An 18428-nucleotide genomic window follows, 5' to 3' on the forward strand; every position below is an offset into this window, starting at 1 on the left:
AATCAGCATAACCTGTGCCACTACGGCCAAATTGATATCTCTTTCTACGAGATCTCGAATGCGGCCCTGTAGCAAGGGCATGTCCTTGGACGGCCCCCAGTTAAGCCCTTTATTGACCCATGACACTAGCCGTGGTGGGGGACCCGAGCGAAAGGCAGGTGGCGCCACCCATGTGGTGCCCTTGGGAGCTGTGATGTAAAACCACTCTCGTTGCCATAAGCCGAACTCCTCTTGAAAAGAGCCCTCGGGCCATGGAGCGTCGGCAATCTTGCTTATAATAGCACCTCCGCACTCAGCGTGCTATCCCTCGATTATCTTCGGTTCTACCTTGAAGGTCTTAAGCCACAGTCTGAAGTGAGGAGTAATATGGAGGAAGGCCTCACACACGACAATGAACGATGAGATTTGGAGGATGGACTCCAGAGCTAGTCGTGAAATTCGAGCCCGTAATAAAACATGAGCCCCCTCACGAAGGGATCAATCGGGAAGCTTAGCCCCCGAAGGAAGTGAGATGCGAACACCACGCTCTCACCGGGCTGGGGAGTGGGAATAGCCTGCCCTCGAGCAAGTAGCCTATGCGAGATTTCGCCGGTTAGATACCTGGCATCTCTCAGCTTTCGCACGTCTTCTTCCGTAACGGAGGAAGGCATCCATCGGCCTTGGAGGTCGGAGTCGGACATCATCGAAGGTCCGAAGCGCCTGAATCTGGAGCTTTTGATGTTGGAACTCAAGGCGAGAGGCAGATTTAATTGGATTGAAAGAAAGGAGTCGAGCCTTGGTCTCTTTATAAAGAGGTTGAATACCGAGAGTCCTCCCCGTGACCGTTTGGGACTCACTTTCAATTAAGAAGTCATACCAATGGCACGGTTGGGTTACCCACGCCCGTATTAATGAGAATCCCATAATAAGGGGACACGATCTCTGCTTTGACAAGACATGCCAAGGAAACCGCCTCGCTAAACGCGCTGAGGTGGGACAGTAAAACGATTTGAATAAAGGCTTGGCTGTGGCATGATGTCACGCTACGGAATACGTCAGCAGATTAGATTTGTGCGAATATTATTCTCTCTATGGTGGTATGTGGAAATGATTTTACAGAGCTGGACACTATCCTTGTGTTCAACATCTTCTATGAAGTATTCGGAGGAGGAACCCGCCTTGCAATGCCGAAGACAATTTGCGCGCCGGACTCGTCGTCATTGAAGCCTGGTTCAGGGGCTACTGAGGGAGTCCTAGATTAGGGGGTGTCCGGATGGCCGGACTATGACCTTTGGCCGGACTCCCAGACCATGAAGATACAAGATTGAAGACTTCGTCCCGTGTCCGGATGGGACTTTCCTTGGCGTGGAAGGCAAGCTTGGCAATACGATATGTAGATCTCCTCCCATTGTAACCGACTCTGTGTAACCCTAGCCCTCTTCGGTGTCTATATAAACCGGAGGGTTTTAGTCTGTAGGACGAACAACAATCATACCATAGGCTAGCTTCTAGGGTTTAGCCTCTCTGATCTCGTGGTAGATCTAGTCTTGTACTACCCATATCATCAATATTAATCAAGCAGGAGTAGGGTTTTACCTCCATCGAGAGGGCCCGAACCTGGGTAAAAACATCGTGTCCCTTATCTCCTGTTACCATCCGCCTAGACACACAGTTCGGGACCCCCTACCCGAGATCCGCCGGTTTTGACACCGACAAGCACACTGCGGCCCTCGCGGCAGAAGTACAAAGCAGCCTCCTTCGACAAATAGCCAATTCGGCAACGACAACCCCGAACACCGTCAAGCGAGTCCGGAGCACCCCGCAGCAGGATCGTCAGGCACGCCAAGAGCTCGATTAGCAATCCGGCCTCCGCCCCAGCCCCATTCAGGTGGCATTCGTGCCATGCTTACATAATTACGCACTTAAAATACCATGGGCATGGGTGGAGGCGAGATGACTATGCAGCCTACAGTGCGGATCAGCCGGCACGAGGCCTGCATCTCGTTTTTTCTTTTTCCTTTCTTTCAGGACCCCACGTTCGGTCAACCCCTTCAGAGAGCCGGATCATCGGACTCACCACAAGAGGGGACACCAAGGAGGCAAGAGGCTTTGCACACAAGGGAATACCCAGGTGGTCTCTGTTAATGATCGTTATACCTATTTTATACACCTGCACGTAGCCTGCCCTTGGATAGGACATGTCAAATAGTCCTATTGGTTTTCGCTTAATGCATTACTTGTACACATATGCCTGGATGTATTGTCTAGATAATAATGGGAAATAGTATACAACATCAGCTTCTTACTACAATCTTCATATTTTCCCTGGAATATTTATTTAATATTGCACCCGTACACTTTGGTACGATCAGTTTGCCAGGGGCTTTTTTATTTTGAGCCCCATAACACAGCAAGAAAAGTCCGAACACTTTCGAGAGTGAGGCACCCCGAACTTATAGCACTATATGCATCACCTCTGAATCATGTCTTGGGTCAATAGTTGGGTTAGCCCGGCTCCCTTGTTTTGGTACCTTACGTTCTGTTACATCGGCTAAGGTAGCGCAGGGAGAACTACTGCGATTGTGTCCTGGTTCTTTCGGACGAGCACCTCAGTAGAGAAAGCCGAAAACTGACCGTCATGATGCGGCGAGAGCTGGTCGCTGTTCGAGAGGTACTAAAATCCTTAACGATTTTCTTCCGCTTAATGCGAGGAATCGGCCTTGTCCGATTTAGGCGTGCATAGCGCCCTAGTTCGGCCTTCCGAACACTAGGGGCTTCGCCGAAATTTAAAATTATAGACTTCTATGGCCAAGTGAGAGTTATAAAGCCGCATAGTCTGATTTCCTTGTTCGCTGCGCTGAACACCTCCTTAAAGGACCAAAAATTTGGATAAAGAGTGTTCGGGTTTTCCACGAACACCCTAGTACTAGTTACACGGGGCCGGAAGCCGACGACTGGCCTACTTTCAGATTTTGATAAACGGCCGCAAAGAAGGTAATATTTTAAATCAAACAAAGCGTTATATATCGCAAACAAACTCGTTCTCATATTACAAAGACGACATGAGTACATTCACTCAAGGATTATGTTCTTGGCACACTCATTGGCCACAAGGCGAGCGCCTTTCATAACTCCATCATAATATTTTTCGGGGTAGCGATGCTCCTTACCCTCCGGGGGTCCATCCTCCACGAGCTTCTCAGCATCTAGTTTGGCCCAATGCATCTTCGCGCGGGCAAAGGCCCGGCGGGCACCCTCAATGCAGATGGACCGCTTGATAACTTCTAGCCGTGGACAGGCATGCACCATACGCTTTATCAGGCCAAAGTAGCTGTCGAGCAGGGTCTCGCTAGGCCATTCAGACTATGAGGTCCTTCATGGCCAATTCATCCGCATTGTGGAGTTCGACCAATTGCTTAGTTGGTCACTTAGAGGCATCGGGTGTTCGGCTCTAGTGTATTGGGACCAGAACAGCTTCTCCGTTGAGCTCCCGTCTTTAGCATGATAGAACTCCACAGCATCCGAAATGCTGCGTGGCAGGTCTGCGAATGCCCCTGGAGAGCTCCGAATTCATGTAAGTAAAAGAAATGTCTCCTCCACATGCTTGCTCTGCATAAAGAATGCCTTACCCGCTGCTATTTTCTTGGCCGCCTGGATTTCCTGGAGGGCCTTTTGGGCTTCGGCCTTGGCGTCTGTCGCGCTCTGGAGGGCCTTCGCAAGCTCAGACTCCTACGTCTTGAAGTCACGCTCCAAGGATTCAAATTTCTTGTTGAAATCCTCGAGCTCTTGCTGTACCTCTCCCACCCGAGCATCTTGCTTTTCATGCTCGGTGCGCTCCGTGGCCGCCTTGGCTTCGGTCGCGGACAGCGCTTTCTTTAGGGCCGCCACTTCGGTCGCGGTCCCTGTTAAAAATCATGATGCTTTTTGTTAGCATCACCAATTTTTCTCCTCTATATGACACACAGACGGGGTTTCACTTACCTTTGTTCTCCTCGAGCTGCCTCTTCACGAGGCCGAGCTCTTCTTCGGCCCGCCCCAGGTCGCGCTTGAGTCCGGCAACCTCAGCTGTGTGCGTAGCAGCGGTCAGTAGCAATGCCTGCTTGTTAACATAGACAAGTACTATCAGATTCCTGTGGTTTTTTAGTTGACCCTCTGCTTGGCTTTTCTTTCCGAACAACAAACAGAGTATCAAGGGCTACTGTCTATCGGGTGATATTTCCTCACACTTGTTCATTACTTACCTCAAAGCCTGTTAGTAGGCTGGTGCAGGCTTCGGTCAATCCGCTCTTGGCGAACCGAACCTTCTCAATCACCGTACTCATAAGAGTACGGTGCTCATCATCGATGGAAGCGCCTCGAAGCACTTCCAACAAATTATCCGATGCCTCCGGCTGGGCGAAGGTCATCGGCACGATCGGCTTGCCCTCCTTCGCGAGGGGCTGCCTACTGGAATCCAGAACCTTTGGAGGCTCCGGTGCAGTAACCGGCTGGGAGCCAGACTTGTTGTGGCTCCTGTCAGCATAATCCATGGGGGTATTACCCCCCCATGTGCCCGGCGTCTGGGATTTTTCCTTGGGGCGTCTCCGGAACCGTCGCCCCCTGCTCTGGTATCCTTCGGCACAACACTTGGTGTCATTCGTAGGCCGTGAGGAGGTGGCCGTCGGGAGTGAATTCATCTCCGACTCGCTCAGAGACTCCTCCGAAGAGGACACCCCGATATTGGACCTGGCCGGACTGCGTATACGTGTTCAGCGTTATTACAAACCATGAGGTCAAAGTCACACGAAAAAGCATTGCAGAATGCAGATACTTACGACATCGCCCGAGGCTTGCCCCTGGGCAGCCACTCCTCGTCGCTATAAGCGGCGGTAGTGGGGTGATCTGGAAGGGACGCCTTTCCCTTCTTCGGCGTCCCAGCCTCCCCCGACGGGGCGGCCTTCCTTTTCTTCTCCTCCCCAGTGCGGGGAGGAGGCATTTCCTCATGTTTCCCCCTGTATCCGTGGGGGGAATCTTCCTCGTCATCCGCGGATGATGAGTCTATCACGGCCCTGCGCCGGAGACCTTTTCTGGTCCCCGTGACCGCCTTCTTGGACACTCCGGCCCCCTCGGTTGGGGCGGCCTTCCTCTTTCTCTCCTCCCCTTCATGGGAGGAGTGCGCCTCGTCATCTTCTGGCGAGGCGTCTAGTGCGGCTCTGGGTCCCCGTGGCCTTCTTTTCGGCCTTTTTCTCCAGCACCTTGTAAGGTGCCGGAACCAGCATCTCCGTCAGGAGTGCGTCTGCTGGATCCTCAGGCAGCAAAGCTGGATAGTCAATCCGCTCCGCCATCTCCACCCAATCCTGTTTGGTCAGCATGGTGGATTAAAAATCCTCCCGCGAATATACTGGGAAAGGAATATCTTGTGATAATCAGAGGACTTACCAGATTGGCGAGGCGCTTTGCGCTGAGTCCACGGTCCTCGGAAAGGGGAGGAGGAACTTCGCCGATCTTGAATAGCACCTTCCAGACTTCTTTGTGCATCATGTCGAAGAGCTCCAGCAGCATCTGGTGTTCGGCCGGATCGAACTCCCACATATCGAATGCCGGTCCTTGGAACGGGAGGATCCGGCGGACGAGCATGACCTGGAACATGTTGACAAGCTTGATCTTCTTGTCCCTCATACTTTTGATACATGTCTCGAGTCCGGTCAGCTCCGTGGGTTTACCCCAGGCCAGACCCTTCTTTTCCCAAGAAGTGAGCCGCATGGGGATTCCGGATCTGAATTTGGGGGCCGCCACCCAGTTGGCGTCGCGCGGCTCGGTGATGTAGAACCACCCTGATTGCCACCCTTTCACGGTCTCCACGAAGGAGCCGTCAAGCCATGTAACATTGCACATTCTGCCCACCATGGCACCTCCGCACTCCGCTTGTTGGCACTCACGATCTTCGGCTTCACACAGAAGATTTGCAACCACAGGCTGAAGTGGAGCTTGATGCGGAGGAAGGCCTCGCACACGACGATGAATGTCGAGATGTTGAGGACGAAATTTGGGGCTAGATCATGAAAATCTAGCCCGTAGTAATACATGAGCCCGCGGACAAACGGGTGAAGTGGAAATCCTAGTCCGCGGACGAAATGAGGGAGAAATACTACTCTCTCCTGAGACTTTGGGTTGGGGGTGATCTGTCCCTCCGTTGGAAGCCTGTGCGCGATGTTTGCGGCCAGGTATCCGGCCGACCGAAGCTTGGTAATGTCCTCCTCTGTGACAGAGGAGGCCATGCACTTGCCTCCCGCTCCGGACATGCTGCGGTCCTACAGAGAAGGTGAGAACTTGGGCGCTGGGGCTCGAGAGTGCGAGAACGGATGAGCAAAGGAGGAAGAAGGCGTGGGCGAAAACGGGAGATCCTTATCCCTTTATAAAGGCGGTGCAGAATGTGCGCCTCCCTTCTTGCCTCTCGAAATCACTTATTTTCCAAGCGCCTCGATTGATGGCGCTGGTTGGGTTACCAATACCCGTATTGATGAAGATCCCGCGATAAGGGGACACAATCTCTGCTTTGACAAGACGTGCCAAAGAAACCGCCTCGCGATGTGTGCGGGAGTTGGTTGTGAAAAATGGTTCAAATAATGACCGGACCATGGTGTGCTGTCATGCTGTGAAGAATTGTCAGCAGTTTAGATTTGTGAAATATTGTTCTCTCTACGGTGGTATGTGGAATTTTGTCTTACAGAGCCGGACACAATTTAAGTGTTCAAAGATTACTTTGGAGTATTCGGAGATGGAACCCGTCTTGCAATGCCGAAGACAATCTGCGCGCCAGACTCATCGTCATTGAAGCCTGGTTCAGGGGCTACTGAGGGAGTCCTGGATAAGGGGGTATCCGGACAGACGGACTATATACTTTGGCCGGACTATTGGACTATGAAGATACAAGATTGAAGACTTCGTCCCGTGTCCGTATGGGACTCTCCTTTGCGTGGAAGGCAAGCTTGGAGATCCTGATAATAGATCTCCTTCTCTGTAACCGACTCTGTGTAACCCTAGCCCCCTCCGGTGTCTATATAAACCGGAGGGTTTTAGTCCGTAGAACAAGACAATCATAATCATAGGCTAGCTCCTAGGGTTTAGCCTCTACGATCTCGTGGTAGATCAACTCTTGTAATACTCATATCATCAAGATCAATCAAGCAGGAAGTAGGGTATTACCTCCATCGAGAGGGCCCAAACCTGGGTAAACATCGTGTCCCCAGTCTCCTATTACCATTAGCCTTAGACGCACAGTTCGGGACCCCCTACCCGAGATCCGCCGGTTTTGACACCGACAAACGGGTCTGTCACATTCAGAACCATATGTATTTTGCAAATATTCTTTGTGTACAATGCTCTGCACGGAGATACTCTAGCTATTTGCTCCCACTTTCAATATGTATCCAGATTAAGACTTAGAGTCATCTAGATTGGTGTAAAAGCTTGCATCGACTAACTCTTTACAACGAACTCTTTATCACCCCCATAACCGAGAAACATTTCTTTAGTCCTTACTAAGGATAATTTTGACCGATGTCCAGTGATCTACTTCTAGATCACTATTGTACCCCCTTGCCAAACTCATGGGAAGGTACACAATAGGTCTCGTACACATCATAGCATACTTTATAGAACCTATGACTGAAGCATAGGGAATGACTTTCATTCTCTTTCCATCTTCTGCCATGGTCGGGCTTTGAGTCTTACTCAATTTTACACCTTGTAATACAGACAAGAACTCCTTCTTTGACTAGTCCATTTTGAACTATTTCAAAAACTTGTCAAGGTATATACTCATTGAAAAATCCTATCAAGCGTCTTGATCTATCTTTATAGATCTTGATGCCCAATATGTAAGCAACTTCACTGAGGTCTTTCTTTGAAAACCTCCTTTCAAACTCTCCTTTATGCTTTCCAGAAAATTCTACATCGTTTCCGATCAACAATATGTCATTCACATATACTTATCAGAAAGGCTGTAGTACTCCCACTCACTTTCTTGTAAATGCAGGCTTCTCCATAAGTATGTATAAAACCATATACTTTGATCACCTTATCAAAGTGTATATTCCAACTTTGAGATGCTTGTACCAGTCCATAGATGGATCGCTGGAGCTTGCACACCTTGTTAGTACCTTTAGGATCAACAAGACCTTCTAGTTGCATCATATACAACTCTTCTTTAAGAAATATCCATTTAAGGAATGCAGTTTTGACATCCATTTGCCAGATTTCATAAAATATGGCAACTGCTAACATGATTCGGATGGATTTAAGCATCGCTACAGTTGAGAAAATCTCATTGTAGTCAACACCTTGAACTTGTCGAAACCCTTTTGCGACAAGTCGAGCTTTGTAGATAGTAACACTATATTAGCATCCGTCTTCCTCTTGGAGATACATTCATTTAATACGGCTTGCCGATCATCAGGCAAGTCCACCAAAGTCCACACTTTGTTCTCATACATGGATCCCATCTCAGATTTCATGGCCTCAAACCATTTCGCAGAATTTGGGCTCATCATCGCTTCCTCATAATTCGTAGGTTCATCATGGTCTAGTAACATGACTTCTAGAATAGGATTACCAAACCACTCTGGTGTGGATCGTTCTCTGGAAGACCTGCGAGGTTCGGTAGTAACTTGGTCTGAAGTTTCATGATCATCATCATTAGGTTCCTCACTAATTGGTGTAGGAATCACTAGAACTGATTTCTGTGATGACCTACTTTCCAATTCGGGAGAAGGTACAATTACCTCATCAAGTTCTACTTTCCTCCCACTCACTTCTTTCGAGAGAAACTCCTTCTCTAGAAAGTAACCTGTCTTAGCAATGATCTTGCCTTTGGATCTGTGATAGAAGGTGTACCCAATAGTTTCCTTTGGGTATCCTATGAAGACGCATTTCTCCGATTTGGATTTGAGCTTATCAGGTTGAAGGTTTCTTCATATAAGCATTGCAGCCCCAAACTATAAGAAACGACAGCTTAGGTTTGTTGCCAAACCACAATTGAAACGGTGTCGTCTCAACGGATTTCGATGGTGCCCTGTTTAACATGAATGCAGTTGTCTCTAATGCATAATCCCAAAATGATAGTGGTAAACTGATAAGAGACATCATAGATCGCACCATATCTAATAAAGTGTGGTTACGATGTTCGGGCACACCATTACGCTATGGTGTTCCAGGTGGCGTGAGCTGTGAAACTATTCCACATTGTTTAAATGAAGGCCAAACTCGTAACTCAAATATTCTCCTTCACGATCAGATCGTAGAGACTTTATTTTCTTGTTATGATGATTTTCAACTTCACTCTAAAATTCTTTGAACTTTTCAAACGTTCAGACTTATGCTTCATCAAGTAGATATAACCATATCTGCTCAAATCATCTGTAAAGGTAAGAAAATAACGATACCTACCACGAGCCTCAACACTCCTTGGACTGCATACATCGGTATATATTATTTCCAATAAGTCAGTAGCTCGTTCCATTGTTCCGGAGAACATAGTTTTAGTCATCTTGCCCATGAGGCATGGTTCGCAAGCACCAAGTGATTCATAATCAAGTGATTCAAAAAAAAACATCAGCATGGAGTTTCTTCATGCGCTTTACACCAATATGACCTAAACAGCAGTGCCACAAATAAGTTCCACTATCATTATCAACTTTGCATCTTTTGGCATCAATATTATGAATATGTGTATTACCACGATCGAGATTCAATAAACCATCAACATTGGGTGTATGACCATAGAAGGTTTTATTCATGTAACCATAATAACAATTATTATCTGTCTTAAATGTATAACCGTATTGCAATAAACATGATCTAATCATATTCATGCTCAACACAAACACCAAATAACATTTATTTAGGTTCAACACTAATCCCGAAAGTATAGGGAGTGTGCGATATCAATCTTGGAACCACTTCCAACATGCATCGTCACTTCATCCTTAACTAGTCTCTATATATTTTGTAACTCATGTTTCGAGTTACTAATCTTAGCAACCGAACAAGTATCGAATACCCAGGGGCTACTATGAACACTAGCAAGGTACACATCAATAACCTATATATCAAATATACCTTTGTTTACTTTGCCATCCTTCTTATCCGCCAAATATTTGGGGCAGTTCCACTTCCAGTGACCATTTCGTTTGCAGTACAAGCACTCAGTGTCAGGCTTAAGTACAACTTTGGGCTTCTTCACAGGAGTGACAACTTGCTTGCCATTCTTCTTGAAGTTCCCTTTCTTTCCCTTTGCCCTTTTCTTGAAACTAGTGGTCTTGTTTAATAATCAACACTTGATGCTCTTTCTTGATTTCTACCTTCGTCGATTTCAGCATCACGAAGAGCTCGGGAATCGTTTTCATCATCCCTTGTATATCATAGTTCATAACGAAGTTCCAGTAACTTGGTGATGGTGACTAGAGAACTCTGTCAATCACTATCTTATCTGCAAGATTAACTCCCACTTGATTCAAGTGTTTTTAGTACCTAGACATTCTGAGCACATGCTCACTAGTTGAGCAATTCTCCTCCATCTTTTAGGCAAAGTACTTGTCAGAGGTCTCATACCTCTTGACACGGAGATGAGTATGAAATACCAATTTCAGCTCTTGGAACATCTCATATGCTCCGTGACGTTTCAAAAATGTTTTTGAAGTCCAGGTTCTAAGCCATAAAGCATGGTGCACTAAACTATCAAGTAGTCATCATATTGAGCTAGCCAAACGTTCATAATGTCTGCATCTTCTCCTGCAGTAGGTATGTCACCTAGCGGTGCATCAAGAACATAATTCTTCTGTCACAGACCCAGTCCGCATCATTGCTACTATCATCTTTCAACTTAGTTTTCTCTAGGAACAAATAAAAAAACATAGGGAAGCTATAACGCGAGCTATTGATCTACAACATAATTTGCAAAATACTATTAGGACTAAGTTCATGATAAACTAAAGTTCAATTAATCAAATTACTTAAGAACTCCCACTTAGATAGACATCCCTCTAGTCATCTAAATGATCACGTGATCCAAATCAACTAAACCATGTCCGATCATCACATGAGATGGAGTAGTTTTGAATGGTGAACATCACTATGTTGATCATATCTACTATATGATTCACGCTTGACCTTTCGGTCTCCAGTGTTCCGAGGCCATATCTGCATATGCTAGGCTCGTCAAGTTTAACCCGAGTATTCCGCGTGTGCAAAACTGGCTTGCACCCGTTGTATGTGAACGTAGAGCATATCACACCCGATCATCACGTGGTGTATTGGCACGACGAACTGTAGCAATGGTGCATATTCAGGTAGAACACTTATACCTTGAAATTTTAGTAAGGGGTCATCTTATAATGCTACCGCCATACTAAGCAAAATAATATATATATAATATAAACATCACATGCAATCAAAAATATGTGACATGATATGGCCATCATCATCTTGTGCTCATGATCTCCATCACCGAAGCATCTTCATGATCTCCATCGTCACCGACGCGACACCTTGATCTCCATCGTAGCATCGTTGTGGTCTCGCCAACTATTGTTAGTACGACTATCGCTACCGCTTAGTGATAAAGTAAAAAAAATTACATGGTGATTGCATTGCATACAATGAAGCGACAACCATATGGCTCCTGCTAGTTGCCGATAACTTTGTTACAAAACATGATCATCTCATACAACAATTTATATCACATCATGCCTTGACCATATCACATCACAGCAAGCCCTGCAAAAACAAGTTAGACGTCCTCTACTTTGTTGTTGCAAGTTTTACGTGGCTGCTATGGGCTTCTAGCAAGAACCATTCTTACCTACGCATCAAAACCACAATGATTTTTCCTCAAGTGTGCTGTTTTAACCTTCAACAAGGACCGGCCGTAGTCAAACTCGATTCAACTAAAGTTGGAGAAACAGACACCCGCTAGCCACCTGTGTACAAAAGCACGTCGGTAGAACCAGTCTCATGAACGCGATCATGTAATGACGGTCCGGGCCGCTTCATCCGACAATACCGCCGAATCAAAGTAAGACATTGGTGGTAAGTAGTATGACTATTATCACCCACAACTCTTTGTGTTCTACTCGTGCATATAACATCTATGCATAGACCTAGCATCAACTATCTACTGGGGAATGCAATAATTTCAAAAAAATCCTATCATCATGCAAGATCTATCTAAGTGATGCATAGCAACAAGAGGGGAGAGTGTGTCCACGTACCCTTCAAGACCAAAAGCGAAAGTGTTTCAATTACGTGGTTGCTGTAGTCGAACTTCTTCGCGATACAACCGATCAAGTACCGAACGTATGATACCTCCGTGTTCAACACATGTTCAGCTCGATGACGTCCCTCGTACTCTTGATCTATTGAGGCCAAGGGAGAGTTTCATCGGCACGATGGCATGGTGACAGTGATGATGAAGTTACCGGCACAGGGCTTCGCCTAAGCACTACGACGATATGACCGAGGTGTGTAACTGTGGAGGGGGGCACCGCACACGTCTAAAAGATCAACTTGTGTGTTCTAGGGTGCCCCCTCCCCACGTATATAAAGGAGGGGGAGGAGGAGGTCGGCCAAGAGGGGAGGCACGCCATGGGGGGTCCTACTAGGACTCCAAACCTAGTAGGATTCACCCCCCTTTCCTATTCCAGGTGGGAGAAGGGGGAAGGAGGAGGAGGAGAGAAGGAAGGAGGGGGGTGTCGGTGTCAAAACCGGCGGATCTCGGGTAGGGGGTCCCGAACTGTGCGTCTAAGGCTAATGGTAACAGGAGGCTGGGGACACGATGTTTACCCAGGTTCGGGCCCTCTCCATGGAGGTAATACCCTACTTCCTGTTTGATTGATCTTGATGATATGAGTATTACAAGAGTTGATCTACCACGAGATCAGAGAGGCTAAACCCTAGAAGCTAGCCTTTGGTATGATTGTTGTTATTGTTGTTAAGTCCTACGGACTAAACCCTCCGGTTTATATAGACACCGGAGGGGGCTAGGGTTACACGAAGTCAGTTTACAGAGAAGGAGATCTACATCCGAATCGCCAAGCTTGCCTTCCACGCCAAGGAGAGTCCCATCCGGACACGGGACGAAGTCTTCAATCTTGTATCTTCATAGTCCAACAGTCTGGCCAAAGTATATAGTCCGGCTGTCCGGATACCCCCTTATCCAGGACTCCCTCAGTAGCCCTTGAACCAGGCTTCAATGACGACGAGTACGGTGCGTAGATTATCTTCGGCATTGCGAGGCGGGTTCCATCTGCGAATACTCCAAGATAAATTCCGAACACAAGGCCGGCTCTACAAGACAAATTTCATATACCACCATAGAGAGAATAATAAACCACGAATCTAATCTGCTGACAACTCTTCATAGTGTGACATCACGCCACGGCCCGGTAATTATTCAAACTGTTTTCTACAACCTGCTTCCGCACATATTGCGAGGCGGTTTCCTTGGCACGTCTTGTCAAAGCAGAGATCATGTCCCCTTAACGCGGGATTCTCTTCAATACGGGCGTGGGTAACCCAACCATACCACCAATTATGGTGAGTGGGGAACGAGCAGGTTCCATTAGGCAAGCGGGGAGGCATAAAGTTTCATCGCCTCTATAAAGGGGAAAGGCCTCTTCCTTTCTACCCACGCCTTCTTCTCCTTCTGCTCGCCCCTTTCCTTTTGCCTGAGCCCTAGCGCCCAAGCATTCATCTTCCCCACCAACAAAGGTTCTCCAAAAATGTCCGGATCCGGAGCAGGAGGCAAGTGGATGGCCTCCTCCGTCCAGGAGAAGGATATTAAAAAGCTGTGGGCGGCCGGGTACCTAGCCAAGAAAATCAGCCACCGTCTTCCAACGGCGGGACAGATTGTCCCTACTCCGGAGCCCCATGAGAGGGTCGTTTTCCTCCCCCATTTCGTCCGCGGGCTTGGGTTTCCCCTTCACCCTTTTGTTCGCGGTATCATGTATTACTACAGGATTGATTTTCACGATCTATCCCCCAATTCTTTCCTTAATATCTCGACGTTTATCATCGTGTGCGAGGCCTTTCTCCGTATCACGCCACACTTCGGGCTATGGCTGAAGATCTTCAATGTGAAGCCCAAGGTGGTGAATGGCGAACATGCCGAGTGCGGAGGCGCCATGGTGAGCAGAATGCCCAAGGTCACATGGCCGATGGGTACTTTTAATGACTCTGTCAAGGAGTGGCAGCAGCAATAGTTCTACATCACTGAGCCACGCGGCAAAAAGTGGGCCGCTGCTCCTGAGTTTCGATCTGGAGCCCCTTCGCGGCTCATGTCTTGGCCTAAGAAGGGCGTGAACTGGTCGTTGTGCGATGAACTGTCAGTGATCCAGGCATGCGTCAAAGGTATGGAAGACAGCGCCATCAGGCTTGTTGATGTAGTCTAGGTGATGCTGGTTTGCCTGATCCTTCCTTGTCAGCACAGAAGCTGTGATTTGTGGGAGTATGACCCGACCGAGCACCAGACCCTGCGGGAGCTTTTCGGCTCCTCGCACAAGGACATCTGGAAGGTGCTCTTTAAGTCCGACAAACAGTGGTGGGACTCCGCCGCGGACCATGGGTACCAACTGTCCCACCCGCCAAGTCCGGTAAGTCATTATTATGTCTCGACCATCCGGATGTTTCATTGGTATGTCCCGAGGGAGATGTTCTTTTTAACGTGCTTTTCCATGATTATCTCAGGGATGGATGAAGAAGGCGGGGCAGATTCATTGTCCGGCCCCGTTGCCGGAAGAGCCGGCCGGACCACTTCTGACAAAGATGCTGGTCCCGGCGCCTTATGAGGCGCCGAAGAAAGAGGCCAACAAAAAGGCCAAGGAGACCAGGAGCAGTCTCCGTCGTCGCGGTGCCTCGGACACGAAGTCCGAAGACTCTAGTGACCATCCCTCCTCCGAAGAGGACGAGGAGGAGGAAGAGGACGATGAGGAGGAAGAGGACGAGGAGGAAGAAGAGCTCGAGTCCCCTACGAGGGGTAGGAAGAAAAGGACAACCTCCTCATCCTTAGAGGCAGATTCACGTAAGAGGGGAAGAACATCCATCCCCGAGGCATCCACCACGGCTACTGACAGCAGCCCGGAGTGGGATCCTAGGGCCCAGCCCCTGATAAACTCGTAAGTGCATGAAATCCGAACATATTCATGCATCCAGAATTACTAGAATGTAGTATTTTGATTTGCATCGTACTTTTTACAGTCCGGCGAGGTCTCCTGCCAAACAGTCCTCATCGGAGGATTCGTAGAGTTCGAACGCCTTGGAGAGCGAGACACTGATGTCTACTACACAACCTTCTTCTTGTAGACGTTGTTGGGCCTGCAAGTGCACAGGTTTGTAGGACAGTAGCAAATTTCCCTCAAGTGGATGACCTAAGGTTTATCAATCCGTAGGAGGCGTAGGATGAAGATGGTCTCTCTCAAACAACCCTGCAACCAAATAACAAAGAGTCTCTTGTGTCCCCAACACACCCAATACAATGGTAAATTGTATAGGTGCACTTGTTCGGTGAAGAGGTGGTGATACAAGTGTAATATGGATGGTAGAAAAAGGTATTTGTAATCTGAAATTATAAAAACAGCAAGGTAACTAATGATAAAAGTGAGCGTAAACGGTATTGCAATGATAGGAAACAAGGCATAGGGTTCATACTTTCACTAGTGCAAGTTCTCTCAACAATAATAACATAGATAGATCATATAACAATCCCTCAACATGCAACAAAGAGTTGCTCCAAAGCCACTAATAGCAGAGAACAAACGAAGAGATTATGGTGGGGTACGAAACCACCTCAAAGTTATTCTTTCGGATCCATCTATTCAAGAGTTTGTACTAGAATAACACCTTAAGACACAAATCAACCAAAACCCTAATGTCACCTAGATACTCCATTGTCACCTCAAGTATCCGTGGGCGTGATTATACGATATGTATCAAGCATCCCCAAGCTTAATTCCTACTCGTCCTCGAGTAGGTAAATGATAAAAGAAGAATTTATGAAGTGTGAATGCTAGAGGTGCACAAGTTTGATCAATGAAAATTTCAATCACCTTTTCTAGCATGTTTATATCTCATAACAGTAGTTCATCTCATAAAACTATTCATAATCAAGTAACAAGCTATTCACATGTTAAAGCATAGACCATAAACTTTCTTGAAAACTAGCAAACTTCATTCTTAGTCATCAAACAATTGCAATCCATCCTATTTTCAGGAAGGGTCTATGTCAGAGCTTTGATTAGCAAACTTCACATACTCAACTATCATATAGTCTTCTACAATTGCTAACACTCATGCAATACTTGTGGTTATGAAGTTTTAATCAGACACAGAGAAATATAGGGGCTTAAAATGTTGCCTCCAAACGTATTCACCTTTGGGTGATGTCAACAATAATAGTTCATGCTAACGTACATCCAATTGGATATATATAGTAGGATCACCCCAACACAAAGTGCTTGCCAACGGATAAAATCAAAAAGGGAAAGGTGAAGATCACCTTGACTCTTGCATAAAGTAAACGACATAAAGTAAAAGATAGGCCCTTCGCAGAGGGAAGCAGGGATTTGCAGAGGTGCCAGAGCTCGATTTTGAAATAGAGATAAATAATTTTGAGAGGTATGATCTCATTGTCAACATAACAACCAAGAGTTCCCAATATCTTCCATACTACATACATTATAGGCAGTTCCCACGCAGAATGGTGAAAGTTTATACTCCCCCAACCACCAACAAGCATCAATCCATGGCTTGCTCAAAACAACGAGTGCCTCCAACTAACAACAATCCTGGGGGAGTTTTGTTTAATTATTTTGATTTGATTTTGATCTTTTTGATCATGGGACTGGGCATCCCGGTTATCGCCACTTTCTCGTGAATGAGGAGCGGAGTCCACTCCTCTTGAGAATAACCCACCTAGCATGGAAGACACTGACAGCCCCTAGTTGCTACATGAGCAATTCGGGCATACAAAACAGATTATAATTTGAAGGTTTAGAGTTTGGCACATGCAAATTTACTTGGAATGGCAGGTAAATACCGCATATAGGTAGGTATGGTGGACACTCATGGCAAAAACTGGGTTTAAGGATATTGGATGCACAAGCAGTATTTCCGCTTAGTACAGATATTTAGGCTAGCAAGGGGAGAAAGGCAAGATCAACATGTTTGAATGATCCATGACAATATACTTTAACTGAGATGTGAGAAAACATAACCTATTACGTTGTCTTCCTTGTCCAACATAAACTCTTTAGCATGTCATACTTAATGAGTGCTCACAATTATAAAAGATGTCTATGATAATATATTTATATGTGAAATCTCTCTTCCTTCAATATTCTTTCATGAATTGTTCAAATGACCAATTCAATGCTTGCTAACCTTCAATAAACTTACTATTTCTACTTCTTAGATGTGAAGTAATTACTCCCCATGGGATAAGCAAATGAAACATATATAATTTCAGATTTATGACATTCAACTCATTCAACCATTTACTCATAGGATATAAGTGAAGCACACGAGTAAATGAAAAACTACTCCAAAAAGATATAAGTGAAGATCAATGAGTAGCTAAATAATTATGTACTATATGAAGACTCCCTCTCATTTAAGAATTTAAGTTCTTGATATTTTATTCAAGCAGCAAGCAAAACAAACAAAATGACATTGCAAGGATAGCACAACTCATGTGAAGAAGCAAAAACTTAGGTTCAACCGATACTAACTGATAGTTGTTGAAGAAGAAAGGTGGGATGCCTACCGGGGCATCCCCAAGCTTAGATGCTTGAGAATTCTTGAAATATTGTCTTGGGGTGCCTTGGGAATCCCCAAGCTTGAGCTTTTGTGTCTCCTTAATTCCTTTCATATCATGGTTTCTCTTTTGATCAAAAGCTTCATTCACAACAAACTCAACAAGAACTCGTGAGATAGGTTAGTATAAACTAATGCAAAACCTTATCATTTTCTACTGTAACAAATCACTAAGATTATTATTCAACATTGAATACTAAATGTCTCTGCATATTTAATACACCTATCCTCAAATAGAATCATTAAACAAGCAAGCATAGGCAAACATTGCAAACATAACAGCAATCTGACAAAACAGTATAGTCTGTAAAGAATGTAAGATTCACCATACTTCCCTAACTCCCAAAATTATAAGAAACATACTATGCTGTAAAAGATTTATCAGAGCTCATTATTCAAAAAGATTCAACATTATATCATTATCTGACTTTTTAAGGGAATTTTTGCAACAGCGGTAAACTTTCTGTTTTCAAACAGCAACATGTATACTAGCAAAATAAGCATGGTAAAGGCTATCCTTGACATTTTTATTGAAAATAAAGATGCCAAACATTATTCTAAATAACAGCAAGCAAATACTAACAAAATAAAATGACGCTCCAAGC

Source organism: Triticum aestivum, chromosome 7B, assembly GCF_018294505.1.
Source record: "Triticum aestivum cultivar Chinese Spring chromosome 7B, IWGSC CS RefSeq v2.1, whole genome shotgun sequence".
Lineage (NCBI taxonomy): Eukaryota > Viridiplantae > Streptophyta > Magnoliopsida > Poales > Poaceae > Triticum > Triticum aestivum.